Genomic DNA, 20,391 nt, shown 5'->3' with positions numbered 1-20,391 from the left:
TCAGAAACAATGTCAATAGGGCAGCTGTGGACTGGGAAACCTCCTTAACCAGTAGGTCCACTGTCTCCATGGCAGAGGGCAGTTTAGACAAGGGCAGGAAATGGACAAACTTACTGAAACTGTCAACTACAGGAAGAATGACAGTCTTACCATCCAAGGCAGGCAGACCAGAGACAAAGTCCAGAGCCAGGAATGGGCAGAGGAAGCAGCAGCCCAGTACAGGGCTGAGTAGAAGACTTGTTCTTGCCACAGATATGACAGGCGGAAACAAAAGACTTATGTCCTCACCCATAGACGGCCACCAAAAATGCCTACAGAGGAAAACCAGTGTGCCGTTAACACCAGGATGACAGGTTAACTTGGAAGAATGGGCCCAGAGGAGTCCAGTCCCATGATACTTAATAGCTTCAGGAAGAAACGGGCTGTTACCTGGGTCAGGTTTGGACTGCTGTGCGACTGACCTACTCTTCAATGTTCAAGTGATGGCTGTGACAACACAAGAGACAGAAACAATGGTGTCAGGGGGAGAACTGGAGTCACTGTCCTTCCCATGAAGGCAAGAAAGAGTGTCAGGCTTGATGTTCCTGGAGCTGGGCTTGTAGTTTAAGGTGTACTTGAAACACCAAAAGAAAAAACAGCCTTCCTGGCTTGATGAGCGTTAAGACGCTTTGCAGACTGAATGTTTGCCAGGTTTTTATGATCTGCCCACAATTACATTGAAATATTATTGAAATTACAATATGGCTAAGTGCAATATCCAAATCACAGAAGCTGCAATTTTTTGATAAATGTAAAATGAATGACAAAACAGCATTATAATGAGGTACTGTAGTGCTGCACAGTTTCCCTGGTCTATAAATCTTGTTCTCCAGAACATCATCATGATTTCAATAGTTTCAGTGAAAATGAAAATTGTGATACAAAAATCATTCCCACTAATTGTGAATCATATATCTGTCAAATATAATCGCAATATGATTTTTTACCATATCGTGCAGCCCTAGGCCAGACCAAAAAAAACAACAAAAGGCAGTTCCGCTCCCTCCAGCCATTCCTCCAAAGCCAGCTTCAATGCCAGGACCTCATAATTGCCAACATCATAATTCCTTTCTGCAGGTGAGAGACGATGAGACAAAAAAGGCTGAAGCTTACCATCCTATGAGGAATGTTGAGAGAGGACTGGCACCGCCCCAATGTTTGAGGTATCCACTTCGACAGGTGCATGAGGATGGAGCTGAGGTGAAACTGTTCTTCAGGTCCTGGAATGAAGTCTCTGTCAAAGAGTCCACAAAACCTGTCTACAGGTGGAAGTAAGAGCAATTAGCAGGGCAGCATGCATGAACTTTCTGCAGAAGTTAGCAAAACCAAGAGATCTCTACAGTTGCTTACGGCTGGTTGGGCTAGGCCATTCCTGGACTGCTTTTACCTGACAGGATCCATCTTAACATGTCCTTTGGCAATGATGTAACCCAGGGAGGAGACAGAAGAGGCATGAAATTCATATTTCTGCATTTTCACAAACAGGTGATTCTTAAAAAGCCTTTGGAGGACGTGGAGAACATGCTCAGAGAGGTTCTGGAAAAACAAAAACAAAATATCATCTTGGTAAACACACAAACAAAAAAAGGATGTCGTTTATCTGGGTCTGGAAAAATTCTGGAGTGTTAGTGAGTCCAAACAGCATCACCAGGTACTCACCCAGAGGAGTGTTAAAGGCCATCTTCCATTCATCCCCCTGGTGGATGGGGAAGCCTTTTTAGCCAATACAGGATGATCAAAACACACACAAATCCCAACCAGGTAACAGGAGCTCTGGTGGAAGCCAGACTTTCAAATTAAAAGCCCCCAGATGGTAAGAGGAGCTACAAATACTACTTCTGCATATTTTAATCAGAATCAGAATCGGCTTTATAGCCAAGTAGGTTTACACATACAAGGAATTTGCTTTGGTACTTTGGTAAAACAATAAACATAGTAGAAATATAAGAAATATAAATCAAGTACTGCAAGTCAAGAGTCATAAATACAAAAATATAATTGGCAATAAGATATATATAGAATAATATAGAATATAAAAAATGTTATAAGAAAATAATAAATAATATGTACAATGTGACTGTTATGTGTGCAGGGATGTGCAATGTGCAAAATATTTATATGGGAATATGCAAAAGTTTGCAGTATGAGGCAGGCTGCAGACCGAAAGAAACAGTTTTTGTGGCTAGAGTTTCTGGTCCTGATGGACCACAGCCTCCTGCCAGAGGGGAGTGTCTGCAACAGTTTGTGTCCAGAGTGCAAGGGATCAGCCACAATCTTTCCTGCACGCCTCGGGTCCTGGAGGCATACATCCTGGAGGGAAGGTAGATTACAACTTCTCTGTGGAGCGAATGATACGTTGCAGTCTGCCCTTGTTCTTGACAGTGGCAGCAGTGTATCAGATGGTGATGGAGGAGGTGAGAATGGACTCAATGATGGCGGTGTAGAAGTGCACCATCAGTGTCTTTGGCAGGTTGAATTTCTTCAGCTGCCGCAGGAAGTACACCCTCTGCTGGGCTTTCTTGTTGAGGGAGCTGATGTTCAGCTCCCACTTGAGGTCCTGGGTGATGATGGTGCCCAGGAAGCAGAAAAACTCCACAGTGTCAACAAGGGAGTCACACAGTGTGATGGGGGCAGGTGGGACTGGGTTCTTCCTGCAATCCACAACCACCTCCACTGTTATGAGAGCGTTGAGCTCCAGGTTTTTCTGACTGCACCAGGTCACCAGGTGGTCAGTCTCCCCCATATAGGCAGACTCATCCCCATCAGAGATGAACCCAATGAGGGTGGTGTTATCCGCAGACTTCAGGAGCTTGACGGACTGGTGACTGGAGGTGCAGCTGTTGGTGTACAGCTGTTGGTGTATAGAGCAGAGGGGAATGCAGCCTTGGGGGGGAACTGCTGGGGGTCCAGGAGTGGGTCTGTGATGGATTTGAGGTGGGATAACACAAGGCACACAAAAAAGACTTCATTACCAAAGATGTCAGGGCAAAGGGTCTGTAGTCGTTAAGTCTTGTGGTCCTTGGTTTGTTGGGGATGGGGACAATGGTGGAGGATTTGAAGCAGGCTGGCACATGGCATGTCTACAGTGAGGTGTTAAAGATGTCCGTGAACACTAGACACAGCTGATCATCACTTCAGGGTGGATGGAGAGACAGAGTCTGGCCCAGCTGCTTTGCGGGGGTTGTGCCTCCTGTTGATGTCCGTCTCCAGGATGGAGAGAATCATTGTTGCAGTAGGGGAGGGGGAGCCTCTGGGGTGGGCAGTTGTGGAGAGGCCCAGACCCCTGCTGAGATGGGGGAGGTGGAGCAGGTGAATGGAGTCACGGGGATGGAGTCAGGACTGTCCCATTGTCTCTCAAAACGACAGTAGAATTCATTTGGTTGGCCAGGTGCAAGTTGTTAATGGAGTAGGGGGCTTTTGGTTTGTAGTTGGTGATCTGTCTGAGCCCCTTACAGACAGAAACAGAGTCGTTGGCTGAGAACTGGTGTTGTAGTCTCTCTAAGTATAGTCATTTAGCTTCTCTCACCTGCTTGCTAAACCTGTACTTTGACTCCCTAAACCTGCCCCTGTCTCCACTCCTTACCTTCCTTTTCCAACCTTAGCTGTCTGAGATTAGCTGTGAACCAGGTTTGTCATTGTTGTAACTCACCCTGGTACGTGATGGTATACAGCAGTCCTCACAGAAGCTGATGTATGATGTCACAGTGAACTCATCCAGACTGTTGGCAGCAGTCCCAAAAACACCCCACTCAGTGCAGTCCAAGCACGCCTGAAGATCCTCACTGGTCACTGGTCCACTTTTTGATGTCTTCACAACAGGTTTACAGAGCTTTAATTTCTGCCTGTATGTAGGTATCAGGTGGACCATGACGTGTCTCAGTGCATGGGGGACGGCGTGATAGGCGCTGCTTACTGTAGTGTAACAGTGATCCAGAATATTCTCCTCTCACATTTAATTAATTGTCTGTATTTGGGGAGTTCATGGCTGAGATTTCCTTTGTTAAAGTCACAGAGGACAATAACTAAGGAGTTTGGGTTTGTACTCCTCTTGCACATTGACCTCCTTTGGAATGCAAACACCAACCAGAATGAATGAAACAAACTCACGTAGAAAGATTTACAGTTTATGAATAAATATTCCAGATCAGGAAACAGTCAAAAATACTGAACCTCTAGCACAGGCTGCATGGATCAGGTCCCTCTGCTATGCAGGAAAACCGCAGCAATTGCTCTGCCGGCGGTGAAGACGCAACCCTTCTGGAGGCCGGCGGCGAAGGCGCAACCCTTCTGGAGGCCGGCGGCGAAGGCAGAGAGTCTCTGGAGGCCGGCGCAGACGCTGAACCCTTCAGGAGGACGGAATCCTTCTGGAGGCCTGCCCATCAGCTCAGGGACCAACGACGGTACTGCAGGGCTGGGGACGGGTAACGAGACAGGGCTTCGAGGCGGCTGGACCTGTTGCCGGCGACTGGGCCTCGGGACAGGTAGCCGGCGACTGAACAGCTGGACTGGGAGCCGGTGTCTGGAGCTCCAGACATGGAGCCAACGTTGGGACCCCAGGACCGAGTGTCGGGACTTCAGGGCTGGAAACAAGGAGCTGCTGAGACTCAGAATCAGAAATACTTCATTGATCCCCGAAGGGAAACTCTTTGTTACAGCAGCTCGCCTTTAGGTCAGTGCACACAGGAGAAAGTACTAGCAAAAAATATAATACAATACACTATAAAAACAGGTCAGAAAATAAATTAACTACAAGCAGGAATGACTTCCTGTGGTGCTCTGTGGTGCTTTTTGGTGGGGTGAATCTTCCGCTGAAGGTGCTCCGTTGATTGACCAGCACGTCATGGAGTGGGTGGGAGACACTGTCCAAGATGGCATGTAGTTTAGCCAGCATACTCCTCTCTGACACCACCGCCAGAGAGTCCAACTCCACCCCCACTATGTCACTGGCCTTACGGATCAGTTTGTTGAGTCTGTCGGCGTCTGCTACCTTCAACCTGCTGCCCCAGCATGCAACAGCATACAGGATAGCACTGGCCACCACAGACTCATAGAACATCTTCAGCATTGTCCGGCAGATGTTGAAGGACCTCAGCCTCCTCAGAAAATAGAGGCGGCTCTGGCCCTTCCTGTAAACAGCTTGCGTGTTCTTAGCCCAGTCCAGTTTATTATCCAAGTGTACTCCCAGGTACTTGTAATCCTCCACCATGTCCACACTGACCCCCTGGATGGAAACCAGGGTCACTGGTGCCTTGGCCCTCCGTAGATCCACAACGAGCTCCTTAGACTTTGTCGCATTGAGCTGCAGATGGTTCTGCTCACACCATGAGACAAAGTTTCCCACCACAGCCTTGTACTCAGTCTCATCACCACTGCAGATACATCCCACCACAGCAGAGTCATCAGAAAACTTCTGAAGGTGGTAGGCCTGTGATAGCTGAAGTCCGTGGTGTAGATGCTGAAGAGGAAGGGAGAGAGGACAGTCCCCTGAGGGGCCCCAGTGTTGCTGACCACGCTGTCCGACACACAGTGCTGCAGACGCACGTGCTGTGGTCTGCCAGTCAGGTAGTCCACAATCCAGGACACAAGGGGGGCATCCACCTGCTTTGCTGCCAGCTTCTCACCCAGCAGGGCAGGCCGGATGGTGTTGAAAGCACTGGAGACGTCAAAAAACATGATCCTCACCATGCTTGCCGGCTTGTCCAGGTGGGTGTGGATGTAGTTAAGCAGGAAGATGATGGCGTCCTCAACTCCCAGTCGGGGCTGGTAGGCGAACTGAAGGGGGTCCAGGAGGGGTCTGACCATGGGCTGCAGCTGTTCCAGCACTAGTCTCTCCAGGGTCTTCATTATGTGGGAGGTCAGTGCCACCGGTCTGTAGTCCTTGGAGCCACTGGGACGCGCCGTCTTCAGCACAGGAACGAGGCAAGATGTCTTCCACAGAACAGGGACCCTTTGAAGACTCAGGCTCAGGTTGAAGACATGTTGAAGGACTCCACATAGCTGGGGGGCACAGGCTTTTAGCACCCCAGGGCTAACGCCATCGGGGCCTGCAGCCTTGTTTGAGTGGAGTTTCATCAGCTGTCCTCTCACCTGGTCAGCAGTCAGGCACACAGCAGAGGTTACAGGTGGTGGAGGTGGGGAGTCATTAGTGTGAAGAGGGCTGTTAGCCTTATGGGTAGGGGGGAGGCTCACAGAGTGCATCCCAGTTTGTCACCTCAAAACATTCCTGCAGTGTCTCGTAGGCCTCCCCTGACCATCTCCTCACTGTCCTTGTGGTCACAGGCTGCCTTTTAACCAGAGGCATATAGCAGGGTTTAAGGTGAACCAGGTTGTGGTCTGACCTACCCAGAGGGGGGGTATGCTGTATGCTGTATGCGTCCTTAATGTTAGCATACAGCAGGTCCAGTGTTATCTCCTCTCTAATAGGACAACTCACATACTGGGTGAAATTAGTCAGTGTTGTTTAAACACTGACATGGTTGAAGTCACCCGAGATTAATATGAGTCTGTAGTTGTGCTGTGGCGGTGTGAATGGCGTTGCACGCCGATTCTGGGTTAGCAGACGGGGGGATGTAAACAGCCACAACAATGGCATGTGAAAATTCACGTGGCAGATAATATGGCCGGAGTCCCACAGCTAACAGTTCAATGTCCGGGCCACCAGGCAGGGTTTGCTGTCTGCTGCGATGACTCCTGTGTTCCAGTAGGGCGTGATGGTGACTCCTGAGGCTGCAGCGGTCCGGCAGGGCGTGATGGTGGTGACTAAGGATGCTGCGCCCGGGCAGAGGCGGTGAGTGCTGGCTGCGGCGGCCCGGCAGAGGCGGTGTGCCCTGGCTGCTGCGACCCAGCAGAGACAGGGAGCGATGGTTGCTGCCATCTAGCAGAGACAGGGAGCGATGGTTGCTGCCATCCAGCAGACACAGGGAGTGATGGCGAGTGATGGCTGCTGCCATCCAGCAGAGAGTCCTCCGCTCCCGAGTCGATCAGGTCTAGTAGCGGTGGTGATCCGTGTGGGTGGTGGAGAGTGACCAGAATCTGTAGGCAAGGCGGTGCCGGCTGTCGAGAGCTGGGTGGTGAGTCGGGAGACCTGCTGGGTTAGCTGAGTGATTTGGGAAACCATGGCCTGATGGCTGTCTGTCAGAACCCGGATTAATTGTTTATGCTGGCCTAGTAGAATCCCTCGGTTAGCTAGTGCTAAGTGATAGGGTGCTACTACCGGGTTATTGCCTGCTGAACTGCTTGAACTCCAAATTGCTCCAGAGGGCTGTGCCATCAGTGTGTGAGTGTGTGTGTGACTGAGTTAGTTTCTTTGTACTGATGAACAGTTGGCATCTGCCATCAGTGTATGAATGTGATATGTAGTGTGAAGCACTTTGAGTGGTCAGAAGACTAGAAGGACGCTATACAAATACAGTCCATTTACCTGTTAAGGTGACTTATTCTCAGACAAGTGATTATATTTTCTCCTATTCGTTTCCAGCTCACCATCCTCCCTTGACGATCATGTCTTTGTATATTATGTAGATGTCTTCCAGTTTCATTATCTTCCCAATATCCCTGCTATACTGATTGTGCATATGTCTTAATGGAGCTTGTAGGTCTGCCTGCTTAATTCTGAGTGTTTGGCTAGAATATCCACCCGCTCATTTCCCTCCACACCAACATGAGCAGGAACCCAAAGGAAGCGTGTAGATATACCCTTAAATTCCATCCTGTACATTGTAAGGAATATTTCATTGATAATATCTGTTCTGAATGATGACCTGTCAGATCATATGCTTGTCAGTGCTGAAAAGCTGTCAGATACAATAACGGTGCTATCCACTGCAAGGCCAATAATATTGCCCATAGCTCTGTGGTACATACTGACAAATGGTCTGACATTCTTCTCTTAAGAATCACCACTCCTCCCAAAATTTTAGAAATTTGTCTCATTATGTTCCCAGCAGTCTGTTAAATGACTCTTGGCAGGATGAGTATGACATTGCCCCGAGAGATTAACCCAGTATGCCAGCATTAACTTCACTTTTCTAGAGCTGATCTACTTCCTCCCCACTCCTGTCCTGACAAACGAAGTATATTGATGACCTTTTTTGTTCTAAACTTTATCCAAATGAACATGAGCTTTTCGTCAAACCAAGTTCCAAGAAATCTAATAGCTTTTACTTGCTCAAGAGGTTGTTCATAAAATTTTAAGGAAATGGATGCGATTTTATGCCGCATTTTTTCTTATTGACATAAGATACATTGCAGCCTCTCATCCACAGAGCCACGTCATCCGAGTATAAAGATTTTTCTATGCTTTGTTCAATCTGAGAGAAGATATCATCGATCATTATGTTGAATAACAACGGACTACATACACTATCTTGCAGAGTTCTATTCTCCACCGTATATACACTAGAGTATTCTGCACCTACTCTTACTTGTATTTTCCTGTCAAATAAAAAGTCCATAACCCAATTATATGCTTAACTGCTAATTCCCAATGACTTCAACTTAATAAGTATCCTTTCTTTCCAGAGCATGTCTTATGCCTTTTCCACATCAAAGAAGACATCTATCACTACTTCCTTGTTGGTCTGTGCTTTCCTGATGTCTGATTCTGAGGATACAGGATCCATTGTATTCCGACCCCTACAGAACACACTTTGCTTTGGAAACAAAAGAGCTCTACTTTCTTGGAAAAATGTTAATCTTTCTGTGACCATTTGTTCCATGATTTTACATAAATTGAAAGTTAAGGCAATAGGTCTGTAGCTAGGAGGATCTGAGGGGTCCTGGTTTTGGCACTATTATTGCTTGTTTCCAAACTGAAGGAAGTTGGCCAGTATCCCAAACTCTGTTAAACAGTCTTAACACTATGTCTAGTGAATTATCTGTCATGTGTGCCAACATTTCATAACATGCACCATCTTTTCCAGAAGTGGCCTGACGAGCACTAGTAATTGTTCTTCTCAGTTCAAACATATTGTAAGGCAGGTCTAATGGATCTCCTGACCCGTCGCAATCACTATAATCTGATTTATTCTTTTGCCTCTAATTATAAGATACACATCATGAGTGATAAGATCATATACCACATGTGTGAAACAAATACACCTAAATAAAGGTGAATTTCACTAAAGTAAAGGGGTGTTTCCTGGCTTAGTCTATGTGTTCACCCCCTGTGAACACACTAGGCCAATTGCGTTCACAGCTGGGCAAGGCTTCTTGTACTTGTCGCTGCCCTAGCAATTCCTACTGTTGGGGGCACATCAACAGCTGGATCATTGTTTTACCTCAAGTTTTAACATTATACAGATTATCTAGGGTTCTGGATGAGAGTGTAGCATGGGGTAACCATGTATATGAGGATTTGGATGCCAGATGCTTTGTCTCTCTAATGGAAGGAAACTGGCACTGAGACAAATACACACTTAAACACTTTTAGCTGCCACTGGGGTGTGTGTGTGTGTGTGTGTGTGTGTGTGTGTGTGTGTGTGTGTGTGTGTGTGTGTGTGTGTCAGACAGAGTGAGAGAGAACCAAAGAAACAAACTTGCTCACTACCTCAGCTTTCTTACTTTGGCATCAACACTTGGCACAAAGCCTCTCTACATGTAAATATATTGACTCCGAATCCACGCACAGTGCACCTCCATATTAAGCCTTATTGTTAACGTATAAATATTACGGTTGGCTGGCTGCCTCAGATTATAACCTGTCCATATTTAGCTCTATCATGTTCATAGCTCAAACACTATATTTATATAACATTTAGCTAAAAAATCTGGCTAGGCTGGTGTCTTGTTGGGCTATTCATGCTGCATGTCATCTGTTGTCTCACTGCATGGCAGCAATGGGCCATGTTTCACTTTATGACTGTTTAGCTTCTACGTTGTAAATGGGGTTACAATGTAGAAACTACCTATATGAATTTTCACGAGCATATACATCTCTGTCACCATGTCTATCTGTGTGTGTGCGTATACAGTATGTGTACTGTATGATGTAACAGACAAGAGTAATGTGAATAACTGTTATTTATTTGCATTGGTGAATTCACTCACGGGTATCTGATTAACCCAAGTTTGCGTGTGATATGATATGAAGAATCATTCTTAAAAAGGATAAAGGTAAGGCATTTGTTGAAGTGTGTTGATGTGTAACATAGTTGCTGTAGAAACAAATAAGTTTAATCTTATACACTACTACTACAAAGGCTTTTAAGTAAATGCTTTTGACGTTCCAATTTATCAATTTTCAGTGACAGAAAGAAAAGCCCACACTGTAAAAAATTAATTTCAATAAAGTAAAAATGCCTTGTTTCTGAGTCTTATGTTTTGTAAAAAAAAATAATAATAATTTTGTGAAGATTAGATTGCATTAGAAAAGTAATCTTTTAAGGATTTTGATAAAATATATTTAACTGTGTCTTAATAAGATATTCCAGCTAATCTTGAGATAGATTTGACCAGTAACAAGCTACAACAATGATTTGCATAATATCCCAGCAGAGGAACAAGATTATTTTCCTTATTTTAAGAGTAAGACCACTTGCATAACCTTTCAACTTAAGAATCTTATGACATGACACCAACAAACATGTTTGTTCATCTATTTTTAGTCATTGTCAACACACACCACATGAATACAACAGTGTACCTTTTAAAATACATCAGATAAGGTTTTGTGTGGTCCAATCACATCTCTGAGGTAATAATCCTTATGCTTTATCAAAGACTTGCAAACATTTTTAAAATGTATTTTTGAGGCCCATTGTTTGAAATAGCAATGTTTTAATTTGAATCTCATGCACATGTGACGGACCATTAGTCCCAGTAGCTTAATCTGGGATGGAGCATGAATCAAATAATGTGATGATGAGGTGATGTTGCTATCTGGAAAAAAGTTCTTCATATGCTTTAAATGCTGTCCAATTAGAGTTTTCAATTTGTTAGAAGTCTGTAGACAAATAACAGGAGCAAACAAAATTTGAACAATCTACGAGTTCAAGAATGATTGTGTAGTATTCATTACCTTTAACTGCATCACTTAGAAATGGCAGTATTTTTAGTAGAACAATCATTTGCCCTGAGGACTGCTTCCACATGTTATCACCAGAAGCTAATGTGCTGCAGGGCTTGGTATATCTCTAACATCAAGTGGAGACTAGGGCAATCCAATTAATGCAGTATTGAGAACATCCAAGTCTAGTTGTCCTAAAAGAACTAAATGTTATCACACACTTTATTTCTAATGGAGCATTGCCTTCAGGAAGTATATGCATCATGTCTTGGGGTGCTTATTAGATTAGAAGTTATTAGAAGTTCAATTCTACCAGTTTGCTCCTACTATTGATCCCAAACATAGTTTTTAAGCTACCGACTCCTCATGCAACATTCCCAATATTCCATCAACTCCACATTCTTTGTAATGGCGAGTAGACGAATCACATCTAGTTTCAATCTACTGTATATTTAGGGTTAATGTTTCCCAATGTATAATTAAACATAAGCAACTTATTCTTGGAAGCATAAGACCCAAGTGGGTTGCTAATTTCAATTTCAGTGATATAGGCACACAGCAAAACTCAAAGCATAATCAATGAACATGATGCACATCAACTCTAAAGTTAGAGGAAACATCAGAGAAATTCAGCCATACAGTTTGAGCCTCAGTCAGCTGACTGCGCACACGGGAATGTTTCTCTCCAACGTGTGCTGACTGTGCAATAAACTGGATAAACTTCAGCTACTGGTGAGTAAAAACAGAGCCTTTTATTCATCTTCCGTTTTATGCTTCACGGAAACGTGGCTGTGTGGATCGATAGCGGACTCTGCGCTGCTAATGGCAGGCTTCCAACTCTTCAGAACGGATCGCGACACAGAACTTTCCGGTAAAATGAAAGGTTGAGGTATCGGTTTTTACATCAACAGTGGCTGGTGTAACAATGTGACTGTGATTCAACTGCACTGTTCTCCTGATCTGGAATATTTATTCATAAACCATAAACCTTTCTACTCCCCCCATGAGTTCGTTTCATTTATTCTGGTTGGTGTTTACATTCCACCGCAGGCCAACGTGCAGTGAAGCGGACAAACCCAGACTCCTTAGTTATTGTCCTCTGTGACTTTAACCAGGGAACTCTCAGCCATGAACTCCCCAAATACAGTCAGTTTATTAAATGTCCGACCAGAGATGAGAACATTCTGGATCACTGTTACACTACAGTAAGCAGTGCCTATCACACCTCCCCCGCGTTGCACTGGGACAGTGACCACGTCATGGTCCACCTGATTCATACATACAGGGAGAAATTAAAGGTCTGTAAACTGAGGACATCAAAGAAAAGTGCTTGGATTGCACTGTCTGGGATGTTTTCAGGACTGCTACCAACAGTCTGGATGAGTTCTTAGAGGCCGTGACATCATACATCAGCTTCTGTGAGGACTGCTGTATACCATCACGCACCAGGGTGAGTTACAACAATGATAAAACCTGGTTCACAGCTAATCTCAGACAGCTAAGGTTGGAAAAGGAAGAAGCGTTGAGGAGTGGAGACAGGGACATGTTTAGGGAGTCAAAGTACAGGTTTAGCAAGGCGGTGAGAGATGCTAAACAACTATACTCAGAGAGACTACAACACCAGTTCTCAGCCAGCGACTCTGCTTCTGTCTGGAAGGGGCTCAGACAGATCACCAACTACAAACCAAAAGCCCCCTACTTCATTAACGACTTGCGCCTGGCCAACCAACTGAAGGAGTTCAACTGTCGCTTTGAGAGACAATGGGACAGTCAATTTTATATTTTATTTTTGACATGTAGTACTTGCTTTTTATTTCTTATACTGTATTTTCTACTATGTTTATTGTTTTGCACCAGAATACCAAAGCAAATTCCTTGTATGTGTATGTTACTTAGCAATAAAGCTGATTCTGATTCTGATCCTGAACTGGCAGTGGCTGACAATGTATGTTTCACAACCACTAACGCTGTGTTAGTGGTTGTGAAACATACAATCATATCTGCTATGATGTTACAGTGTGTTCACATTGTTATTACGTAACAAGTCACTAAGTCAAGGTCTAACATTTTAGGGGACATAAACATAAGAAAAGCACATTTTTGAGTAGAGGGGTACTTTAAAAACAAAATAAGTCACCAAAGTTCTTCACAGTTCTAACATTTTAGTCACTGGGGTTCAGTCAATGAATAATGTTGCTTGAGTATAAATGCTCAATACTAATAGGAATCATCAAGCTGTCACACCAAATGATGAAAGTAAGTTGGCTTTGCAAAGAACAAACCTTTGTACTGTAAGACAAATGCAGAAGTGCTAAGTTACCAACAGTAAACTGATAACAGACTGCTCAATAAAGAGACAGATGTTAACTCCAGGCAACTGCATCACTAAATAACTGTGAAACTTGCTTTGATGTAAAAATCTCCTGGTTCACTCTGCTCTCTGTCAGTCAAGTTGATGGGGCATGTTCAGTGGTCTGACTGTTTCTACTGCGCAGATGTGCGAAGTGGGGATGCGTCATCCATCCTTTACCAACTCCTCATAAATATACTGGCTCTTTGTTAAATCCTCCACTATGTTAGTTGTCCACCAATTGGTGTTGGACAGGTAGTGTGTTTATCAGATCTTTTTCAACGAAAACAGCTGCCTTCTCTGGCTGGAAACAAGGCAGTTGAGAGCAGTGAGAGTGAGCCAAAACAATAGAGTTCCAGGCCGTAAAACCAAAACAATGAGCGGAAAGACACTAAAGCTCTGTAGAGCTGAGAATAACTACAGACTCAGGTGATTCTCAATTTTCTGTGGGTTACTCACTACAAGTGCCACCTTTCATAGTACACATACTCATTTGATTACAACGTCTTTTCTGATGGCAAAACTTTTCATTTGTAGAAGAATGAGACAATCTCTGTTACAATTTAATACTACCACTAGCAGTCTCCAAACCATACCTGCCAATATTCCCGTTTTTCCAGGGTTTCTCCCATATTCCAAGGCCATCTCCTGACGCCCTCCCATTTTGTTGTTTCTCTCGGTAAACTCCCGTAATTTGCATGGCCCTCAAACTTTATTATGAATAATCATCATATGGATCCAAGTTTTGGATCTTTGTCTGACGTCACCCAGATCATCTATGAAACACAATCCACACACTACATACAATTTCAACCCATCTGTCAACGCAACGAAGCAACCCACAACCTGATCCAAAGGGCGTGTGCGTGGCGGGCCAGGGCAGGGCAGCATTACACCTACTCATTTTTCCTATATTTGCCAACACAATATGTCAATATACCCAGAGAGATCAGTGAAGTTTCATTCTAGCTGTTCTCTTATTCATACAAATAATAAAATAATATAAACACAAATATTATTGACACATAAAATAGTTCCACAACCCTAGACTTCAGCTTCACTTTTCCTGCTTGTTTTAAAGATGTAGCTCATTAACATGGGATAAAGCTCTTATCTGGTGAATTTAGCCCTGGGTAAACAAGAGACAAATAAGGGAGAGACATAGAGAGAAATTAGCAGAGAGAAGCAGTGCTGACCAGATGCCTCAGAGATGATGTCCAGACTAGGTTCTGGACCATCGTTAATTCATTTAATGTGTACCACAGGCCTGTGTGTGTGGTTTTTTGTGTGTGTGTTTGTTGTGTTCTGGTTGGCCCCTGGCCCTGGCCCTGTGTCTCTGGCCCAAGAAACAAAAGGTTAATTGAATTTGGTCAAGATGTAATTGATGTATCCCTTCTCTCTCTGTATGTGTTTGTGTATGAGTGTGTGTGTGTAGTGGTTCATAAAGCAAGCCATAGATGCTCTCTGACAGATCTGTTCTGACTGACTGTCTCTTTGTGTCTTTGTCTATCAGGTTCATGTATGTGGGGAGTGGCTGTACAAAACCAAAATAAAAAGCATGAAAATCAAACGAGTGTAATCATGGATAATAGCTTCTTATATAAAAATAGCAACATCTAATATTTGATGGCTGCATGACATTGCAGCCATCAAAGGTCTTCATCAGATTATTACTTTCTGTAGGTTTACTTCAAGCGTCTGCAGACGGACTCACAACAGCAAAACATACATCATAATCTGCTCTGAATGAGTACAGAGGGAAAGGAGCATCAGTTATTTATCCAGTCTTCAAGGTCAGGCTCCTCAGCCTGGGGAGAAGAGTGTCCCTAAAGTCTGGACATAACAGTCAATAGCATTTTTTATAGTTCCATGTCATCATTATCAATAAACTGTTCTCATAACGCAGTCCAAACAATCATACACAGATCAAGTATTGATGCCAAACAGTTATGTGCCTGATACAGAGTCATATGTATATGTTACATCAGAGAGTCCATTTGTTCTTGCCATTTATTTACATTTAAATCAATCAAGCAACAACAGATTATGATAAAACTGATTATTGTGCTTTCCATAATAATGATAGCAATGTTATGTAACTTGAAATAATTTCCTTCCTGATACTTTCTGGCATCTTTTAGGAGAATGTTAATTATAAATTAATTGATTTTTTTTAACCCAAAGAACATAGTTGGTGGTACCTTTTTTCAGCCATGAGTAGTATCTGCAGGTATTCCTTTAACCTCAACAACTTTTGCCAACAAGGTAGGGCAGCATGTCGCCTGAGATGTGAAACCTAGAGTGAAAGAGTCAGCAAAGAATTTGCTGCTGCATGTTAAGCTCATTGAGGCACAGTAATAAAGGGAGGTGACTCAAATGAGTGTTCCAATATTTTTATCAGCTCCTCTTTTTTCTCATCTGGACTGTGGTGGCAGGACAGTGAGAGAACATGGTCAGAGAGACTTTAGCAAGAGAATCAAAGTGTAATTATAAAAGTGAGGAGGACAAAAATCGGATTGTAAAAAGTAAGGGGGACATGTCCCCTCAATCACCAGTGGAAATTACACCCTCAGTGCATGTTGTAATATCAATGACAGTATATTTATAGTCGGTAACATCATAATTTCCACTGGCCAAACCGTGCAAATGTGCTACACACGTGTGTACTGTCTGTACTGTTGGTCTGTTCAACCAACTACCTCTCTAATTAACAGACCTGTTTAACTCCTTCCCTAACTGACTGACCTTTCTACCCGCATGGATAGCTTACTGACCAGGGTGAATTTATTTAGTTTTGGATTACATTTGTGTAGTTTCTTTTCATTTTTAGTTAGTTTTAGCAATTATCAAGGTGCATTTACATTTTTTTTATGACCCATATATGGCTGCTAGGTTTGTCTAGGATATAGACGTCCAGACTCAGGCTCAGGCTGATTTAGCAGTAATCTCGTAACTCATGCTTATAACTTTAACGGCAAATCCATTTACTTTTGACTTTGTACTTCTTCATATGAAAAAGATGTAAGCCCATTGGTTGAGAGAGAGAAGAAACGCTATTGGATCTACATACATTTGGTATGTTGTAAATATCAATGCAGGAAGAACTGATCTAGTGTGATTTTCTGACATGACCATTAGCTGCTGATGCTGCGTTTGATGTCTCCAGCTGAAAATGAAATACCTTTTGTACAACAGAATTTACTGTGTGACCGGTTCAGGTAAGTACCCCATTAAACCAGAACACTGCTACTAACCTGCCTCCTAAACGTTCTCTGTGTGTATGTGTGTGCGTGTATGTGTCTCAAGTTATAAAACCACAGTGGTAGCCTCAGTCATATGTTTTTGCTTGTATGTATAGTCTGTGTGTCAGGCAACTTCAAACAGAAACATAATCCTTTCAAATCTCTCTCTGTTTCTTTAAGATGTATTTAAACTTAAGTTTTGTAGTAAGCTGTTTCATTAACACATACCAAGTCAGAGGCCCCTACAAAAAAATCCCTGTTTGATTAGACTTAGTCCTAGAACCCACAATAAAAAGATTCTAGGTTTTGTTGATTCAGTGTGGAACTATTGGTAGGCTGAGGGTAGAGACATATACAACTCAGACGTTACCTTTAGCTTGTTTGCTTTTTGTTCAGCTTGTTAGTTGAAGTGAACAGGGATAACTACTACTGGGGGTAGCAACTCCTTTCCACCTTTCACATATTGTAATAAGTCCGTATTACAATATGTGAAAGGAGGAAATCGTTCACCAAACACAGAAGCTCAATTTTTTTTTTTTTTTGTAATGTCTCAGAAGTGCTGAGAGGAAGTTGTTTACAAGAGCTGCCATATCATTTAATGGAGCCTCTATTATGCTCTGGAAAACTGCCTGGGAAGTGCAGTGTGGAGATGAGAAGTGGCTTCAGGTTAACTGTTGTGCATCTTTTAAAAACTAGAAGACATAGACCTATTTGGTTCTTCTACTGTTTTTGTTTGATACACTTTTCTATTAAGATGCAACTGTGTTTTCTCTAGTTTTCAATTAAGGATAAGAGTTGATTCCATTTCAGATATCTGAGTGCTTGAGATGACATACAATCACTCCCCAGGTAGTGTTCCCAGGTAGCTAAAAAATGCTCAGCCCAACAACAGCCACATTCTTGGTTGCCAGACTCATTACAGGCTTGTGATGAATAATGTATCTGGATCAGTCCAGATATATTTGTCACGGCCATGGCCGTGCCCTAGCATGCCCTCTGTGTCTCTTGTGTTTCCCATTTTCCCCTGTGCGACTCTGTCTGTCTCTCTGTGTGTATGGTGTGAGCCAAATCTTTGTTTCAGCTACAGTGGTACCATTCCAGGATTCTGTATTCTAGGAATTAGTTTTCTCGTGTGGTTTTTGCTTGTACTCACCATGTTTCCTTGTGCCCTAGGATCCCTTCATTCCTGCCTGCCTCCCTGCCTGTTAAATCCACCAGTCCTCCATCTCCACCTGCAAAACCCCCATAAATAACCTCTTAATAAACCAATAATAAACCAATAATAAACCTCTTTTCTTAACCAACAACTCTCTTGTCCGTGTCCTGTGTTTGGGTCCACATGGTCCACAACTTGCTGATTCCAATTTCTAATAATGGCCCAAACCTAGCCCAGGTGCTGCTAACTGGAATAAATTGTCGCCAAAATTTGCCCAAGTCTGCATCCCAAAAACCAAACCAATTCTAGCAGCCATTTATGGGCCAGATATAGCGCACGTTTAATTCTCAGGTGTCGGAACACAGCCAAGTAAGTGTAACCATAGTCAACCACAATCAGTCTGACTGGATCACATTTCTACAGCTCTTTGGAGCTTATAGCCTCTTTTTTATTTTGGTTCTCTGGTCTGTACATAGACTCTATGGTTGCCTCTTATTAACTTTCACAAACCCAACAATATAAAACCGTAGGCTGCCGTTTCCATTTCAGTTAACTCACAATGGCAAAACAGACTTAACCCTGGGTTAAAATTACGACAAATATACTTCAAAATATGGTTGACGATTTGATCTCAGCTTCTGTTTTTGACCTTGGTAAATGGTCATGGTACAAGTGTGACAAAATGCATTGAGGTGTACTGATATAAAAAAAATAGGCTAATATGCAAAGGATTGTTTGTGATTTGGCTTTAAAAAAAACATTTTGGGGGGTATTTAGTTATTATTATATAATTGACAATAGCAACAGACAGAAAACATGGGAAGAGACCAAAGGGAAATCAAACCGGGTTTACATTGTAGGCATTTTAGACCACATGCAGATATACATAGACATACTGTTACTTAGCATGAAAGATAAAGTCTCAAGGTTGTCTTAACACCTGAAACTACTGTACCTCTTGGTAGTATCTCTACTTAAACCTATTCTTAGATAAAAGACCACATTTATCCACTTAAAACTCAGTATGCTTAGATTAGGTTTAATCTATGTTTCGTGGATCGAAAGCCTATGCTATCCTATTTTTGTACAATGCTCAAGGAAAAAATATTTTTGCTCAAGCCAATGGAGAATTAGCTCTGGCAAATGTTAAAACTATTTTCTGGCTTTTTTCTCTTATTGAAACTTCATGTTAAAGATCTACATAAATGAATAAACTGACATACTGACTTGTTACTCTGTGGTAAGAAAAAGGGAATTTATTATTTAAAATCTGAGCTGACCTGTTTCTCTGCTGAAATGATCTGTTTCTCGTCCAACAACGCTGTGACTAACTGACTCTTACCTAGTGTATTGTCCAAAACATGTATTTTTGTAATTTTCCTTTACGACTTATCGATTTCTATTTGAGTATCATTAAGTCAAGTAATAGTCTATTCATACTACATTCCACTTAAACAAGATATTCTCCTTTTTTGACAGCTGATTAATCATCATAGCAGTAACAATTCTAGTAGAAGCAGTGCTAGTGGTATTACTATATGCAGTGATAGTAGCAGCAGTTTCAAGTAGCTCTAGTTCCTCTAGTAGGCTAGAAGTTGCATCAGGGCAGTGGTAGTAATAGCAGCAGTAACAGATGTAACTGTTGCCCTTGTGCCAGTAGAAGTAATGGTAGTAATGGTTGCTGTGGGAGCAGTAACTACAGTAGTATGGGTGGTGATGGCAGTAGTAGAAGCAATAGTTATGCACTCAGTTGTCTTACATCTGGACTTAAGAAGTAGTTTATTCTGCTCCCTGCTGGTCAGAGAAGACACTTCACACTGACCCCAACACCGTTTCTCCATTTCAGAAACTCATCAGCATCTGATGGCCTCCTCACATGAAACCAGCAGTAAAGACGATTTGTCTTCATTCATCGCATTACCTCCTTGAACTCTGCAGGAGCCAAGTCTAAATGCCCTTTAATGTTCTACTAGCACATTTAATCACATTAATTTAACATATTTGGCATTTCAGATACAATTCAAAAAAGAACACAGTGAGTTTACAAAAAGAAAAAATTGCAACCAGATCATGTGGTTCCGTCTGAAATAGCTTTAATTGTGCAGTGCCGGAGTGGTAAATAGTCGGTAATTAATTACTGTACTAGTAGCAAATAAATAATACAGTACATAGAGGTGTACTGTTAAGAAAAGTATGTATTTGTTCCAGGTAAAAAAATATTGTATTACTATTTGAGCTTACTATTAACGTTTTCAATGTGTAACTAGCAACATCTGATTTTAAAGAAACTCTCCTCTTCTCTGTGGGCTTGCAGCTAAAAAGGCTTTTGTGTGTGTGTATATGTGTGTGTGTGTGTGTGTGTGTAAATGTGATCAGGAATTCATTAGTTGAGAGGAAGCTCTATGCCACAGTCTGTTTTCTGTCAGTCTGTCGCTCGCTGATTTTTTTCCCAAGGCCAAGAGGATATCCCTTACACACACACGAGCACGCACACATACGCACACACAAACATGAATACTGATACAACCACAAATGGAAACAGAGAAAGTGAGGGAAAGAGTCAGCACACATGCAGCATAAAGACATACAGATAATATAA

The 20,391-nt window shown here is 42.7% G+C and overlaps 1 long non-coding RNA gene across 1 annotated transcript in view; it reads left to right on the top strand.

Annotated features, from left to right (window-relative positions):
* LOC122873504 overlaps positions 1-20,391 on the top strand; it is a 59,799-nt gene that overhangs the window by 10,657 nt on the left and 28,751 nt on the right. The gene's annotated exons all lie outside the window — the stretch shown is intronic.

Source organism: Siniperca chuatsi, linkage group LG3 (assembly GCF_020085105.1).
Source record: "Siniperca chuatsi isolate FFG_IHB_CAS linkage group LG3, ASM2008510v1, whole genome shotgun sequence".
In the NCBI taxonomy this organism is placed as follows: Eukaryota; Metazoa; Chordata; class Actinopteri; order Centrarchiformes; family Sinipercidae; genus Siniperca; species Siniperca chuatsi.
Note: the sequence above shows the minus strand (reverse complement) of the source record. Positions and strands in the feature narration are given on the sequence as shown.